We start from the raw sequence: 5,066 nt of genomic DNA, 5'->3' as shown, positions 1-5,066 counted from the left end.
CCGCTGGTCCGCCGCGATGATGAGGCCCGCCGCGCTACACCGCCGCCTTTCAACCGCAAGAGGTCGCGCTTTCTGCCTTAGCACGGCGACACACCAGACGCACGCATTATTAGAAAGCAATGTTTTCGCAGCAGACACATAGTAATAACATTTAGCAACAAAAGGGCTCAAAAAAACGGAAGCAGGCATAGTCTTCCGCTAGACGATATAGTTCTTAAAGCTCATCAACAAACCGGCTTCAGCGTAGATGCTTAAGAGGGACCGTAAAAAGTTTACACTAGTTAGAAAATAACACCGAGAGGGGAAAAAATACAAATTAAAACTTTTGCTAGGATTTGTTTTCAATAAAAGCTGTATTTTTGGCACGTGCTCTTTAATTATGTATTTATTCATTCATTTGGCTGGAGGAGTTTTTACAGGTTTATACAGTAAGTCAGATATAAAATTAGAATAAAAGTTTGCAGTTGGGGGCCAACACATGTGTTCAGTGTACTGTCACATAAACACTCATATTAAATAACACTGATACTTCACAGCAGTTCTAATACCGTTTGATAAAATTAATAAATGGAGAAAAAAACTGGTGTTTTTAATAAGTCGAGCTGATAGAGTAAAATAGTGATAGTAGTATAGAGATGATAGTGCCATATAAACAAATACTGCTCATTTATTCCCTGTATTTTTACTTTAATGCTGCTCTGTTACACTGTTATCCTCAACGAACCTTAATAAACAAGGATTAAAGAAGGAGTTCTTGTAAATAAACCTTTGGTATTTCACTCCGGGAAAAACACTGTGATAGACATGATTCATGTTAGTGTAATGCTTTGTGATTCATGGCATAATTCAAAATGTCCTGTTTCTTCTGGGGGGAGGGGGGGGGGCAAACACTTGCTTTTAAAAGAATAAGATCACATCACGCTTTGTCTCGTGCAGTTTTTACTTCACTTCATCTCACAACCAATCGATTTTTGGTTATTCGTTTCCTAGAGCGTACAAGATCAAAGCGGTGCAAACTGTAATAGTCGGGAAGGTGTCACCTTTCGTGTTTACGTGCACAAAAAGAGTGAAGTTCAAGAGGTTCACCTCCTTGGATCGGTGCCACAAACACTGCTAGTGCCAGGTCAGCTAAGAGTACAATGGAGACGTGGAGAGGAATGTTTTACTTCATTCCTTTTAAATCAGGAATAAAAACTCTTCATTGCAGTCTTTTTTAAACATTTCCCCTTCTAGTGCCGCACAGCACAAGTCACGTCCAAATCCTCCACGACATGTAGCTGCAATCGGCTGCTTCATTTGTAAATAGAGCTGTAACTTTAATCCTCAGTCACGCAGCTACATTTTAATATAATTATAGAATTCAGCAGCCTAAACTCCTCCAGTAAGGCATTGCATTACATATTCATAAGCTTGATGGTAGCCTGGCTTACCTGGCTTTATCTGTACAGATTTTACTTTTAAATCTCAATCAGTAAATTATGTCTAAATATACTCATATATCAGCGAGATTCATCAAATCTGAGAGAAAATCTGAGAGAAAATCTGAGAGAAATCAGCATAAATCCAACATATATGTAAACCTGCCATCATATCAGAGGTTATTTAGTCCCTGTACAGTAATTGTGTTTTTCTGTGTGTGAGGTAGCACGTCTGACTGTTTTGTAGAGTTTGAACCCAACACATCCCAGTCTGTTTAAGCAAAGCAGTCCTGCAGGGAGCCAGACCTGCACACACCTGTTACTGTAGGGAATGTTCACATGTTGAGAACAAGAAAAAGACCTCATTCCCCAAAATACAAACATATCAAGAGTTTGCTTCTGACAAGTACTCGCATCCTCAAAGCAGTCCAAGGGACCCCTGTCCCAGTCTGAGCTTCAGCCACAGACACTAAATAATTACTCTGTAAAAGCAGAGAGAGAGAGAGAGTGTGTGTGTGTGTGTGTGTGTGTGTGTGTGTGTGTGTGTGTGTGTGTGTGTGTGTGTGTGTGTGTGTGTGTGTGTGTGTGTGTGTCCTGAAATCAGACGTATTTTTCTGGTTGATATTTTCTTTCTCGACAGCGTCCATTAAAGACTTTAAAACACAGATAACCACTGGGTGTCAGTCACAGAGGGACTCATCTGCAAGATGGGACACTCTGAACCAGTATGACCCCAACACCATTAGACACCTTGTCTGTTAGACCCACTGATCCATAAACAAAAGCTCCACTTTGCTGCCAGTATTACTACAGTCCCTTTAGAAACAGCAAGACACTGAAGTTTTTCCAGTTCAGCTGAACTGTAATTCCCTGTTTACTAGCTTGGATAAATCATCTCTCTCTCGCCTTCAGGCGATACAAAATACTAACTCGTCCTACCAAGCGTGTTCACATTACTCACACTGTGTCTGAGGAGGATGTGCGGAAGTGCTTCAGGAAGGTGAACGCACGCAAAGCTACTGGTCCGGACGGGGCCGCGTCCTCAGGTCATGCGCGGCTCAGCTGGCTGGAGTGTTCACGCACATCTTCAACCTTTCCCTCTCTCTGTCTGTAGTCCCAGCCTGCTTCAAAATGGCCACCATCGTCCCTGTACCCAAATCCTCCACCATCTCCTCATTGAACGACTGGCGACCTGTAGCCCTGACCCCCATCGTAAGCAAATGCTTCGAGAAGCTGGTCAGGGACTTCATCTGCTCTGCACTACCCGACTCACTGGACCCTCTACAGTTCGCATACCGCCACAACAGGTCCACTGATGATGCCATAGCCCTGACACTACACACTGCCCTGTCACACCTGGAGAAGAGAGACACGTATGTGAGGATGCTGTTTGTAGATTACAGCTCAGCATTCAATACCATCGTTCCCTCGAAGCTGGACAGGAAACTGCAGGATCTAGGACTGAGCAGCTCCCTCTGCAGCTGGATCCTTAGCTTCCTGTCTGACAGACGCCAGGTGGTCAGACTGGGCAGCATCACCTCATCCCCCATCACACTGAACACTGGTGCTCCACAGGGGTGTGTACTGAGCCCTCTCCTGTACTCACTCTACACCTACGACTGCACGGCCACTAATAACTCCAACATCATTGTGAAGTTTGCGGACGACACTACAGTGGTGGGTCTTATCACCAACGGTGATGAGACGGCTTACAGGGAGGAGGTCAGCGCCCTGACCCACTGGTGTCAAGACAACCATCTCACCCTCAACGTCGCAAAGACAAAGGAGTTGATAGTGGACTTCTGGAGGTGCAGAGAAGTACACACCCCCATCACCATCAACGGCGCTGCTGTGGAGAGAGTGAGCAGCTTCCGGTTCCTTGGTGTACATCTGGCTGAGGATCTTACGTGGTCAGTACACACAAACAAAACAGTGAAGAAGGCGCAGCAGCGCCTCTTCTTTCTCAGGAGACTGAAAAGATTCGGCATGAGCCCCCGCATCCTCAGGACCTTCTATCACTGTGCCATTGAGAGCATCCTCACTGGATGCATCACCACCTGGTATGGCAACAGCACCGCCTACAACTGCAAAGCTCTCCAGCGAGTAGTGCGGTGCTCTGAACGGATAATTGGAGGTGAGCTTCCCTCCCTCCAAGACATCTACAGGAAGCGGTGCCTGAGGAAAGCGGGGAGGATCATCAAGGACTCCAGTCACCCCAGCCATAAACTGTTCAGACTACTTCCATCAGGAAGGAGGTTCTGCAGCATCCGGTCCCGTACCAGCAGACTGAGAGACAGCTTCTTCCATCAGGCCATCAGACTGCTGAACACGTCATAGACACCTCAGCTTCACTACTGGAACTTCAACATTATGCACTCCATACTGTATATAAATGCCACTTGTTTTGCACATATTCAACTCTGTATATTTTATATATTTTATTATTATTATTATTATTATTATTATTATTATTATTATTATTATTATTTTATTTTATTTTTTTACTATTTAATTTGTAAAAATGTGTATACACACACACACACACACACACACACACACACACACACGTAGGAAAATATTTAGTATACACATCCAGAAATGCATACACTATTATATATTGTACATATATTTATTAGTCTCAGGTTGGCCATTCTTGTATTTTGCTCGTTTGTGTTGTTGTGTTTGCACATCTCTGTTGCTTGTGGGGCTCGCACACAAGAATTTCACTCGCATGTGCTGTGCCAGTGTGCCTGCACATGTGATGTGACAATAAAAAGTGATTTGATTTGATTTGATATTCTTTACATTGGCTCCCAATAGAGTTTAGAATTTGCTTTAAAAATCTTGTTTTAACATACAGAGCACTAAACGGCCCCAGATTATTTATCCAAGCTTCTTATAAAATACATTGCTGCTCGTCGTCTCCGCTCAGACTCAGAGTCTGTTGGTTCCCGTACAGACTGAAGACAAAAGGGGGCGGAGCCTTTCTGTCTGTTGCACCAAAGCTGTGGAACAGTTTACACCACAATTACGTTTGCTTGACTCTGTGGATTCTTTTAAAAAGCAGTTAAAAACCTTTCTGTTCAAACAAGCCTTTTGTTGATCTACATATTTTATATTGTTTACATTATTTACATTTGATCTTTTACATTGTATATAATGTCTATTGATTGTATTTATTTTAATATTTGTGTACAGCGCTTTGTGACTGTTTGTCTGTGAAAAGCGCTTAATAAATACATTTTACTTACTTTTTACTTACTTACTAAAAAACAGCTCAGAAACTCTCACTCAGTCTCGACTAAGACCGAAGAGGTCACCAAACGTTTCTCCCACTGAAAACGCTACGTCCAGGTGAACAGAATCAACCTTTGGGAAAACCACAAAGCAATCCTTTTACCTAAACACCTTACTGTCCATAAACACCAAAGTGGCACAAACCAAACAAAAAAGTCAATTTCATTTCAAGCCAATTTTTCTTTCAAATCAATCATTTGACACAAGGCCACAGCTCCAGCTGATATAACTGCCTTCATATACTGACTGTGGATGGATTTGTGATCCCATGTGGGAATATAGTATATAAACCTATTATATATAGGGCAGGATAAAACAAAATGCAGCTATTGGAAAACCCACAACCTCCAA

The sequence above is a fragment of the Diplotaxodon limnothrissa genome, linkage group LG17 (assembly GCF_057381915.1).
Source record: "Diplotaxodon limnothrissa isolate DT_005_m linkage group LG17, D_limnothrissa_male_GT1.1, whole genome shotgun sequence".
NCBI classification, from domain to species: Eukaryota; Metazoa; Chordata; class Actinopteri; order Cichliformes; family Cichlidae; genus Diplotaxodon; species Diplotaxodon limnothrissa.
This window is presented reverse-complemented; position numbering follows the sequence as displayed.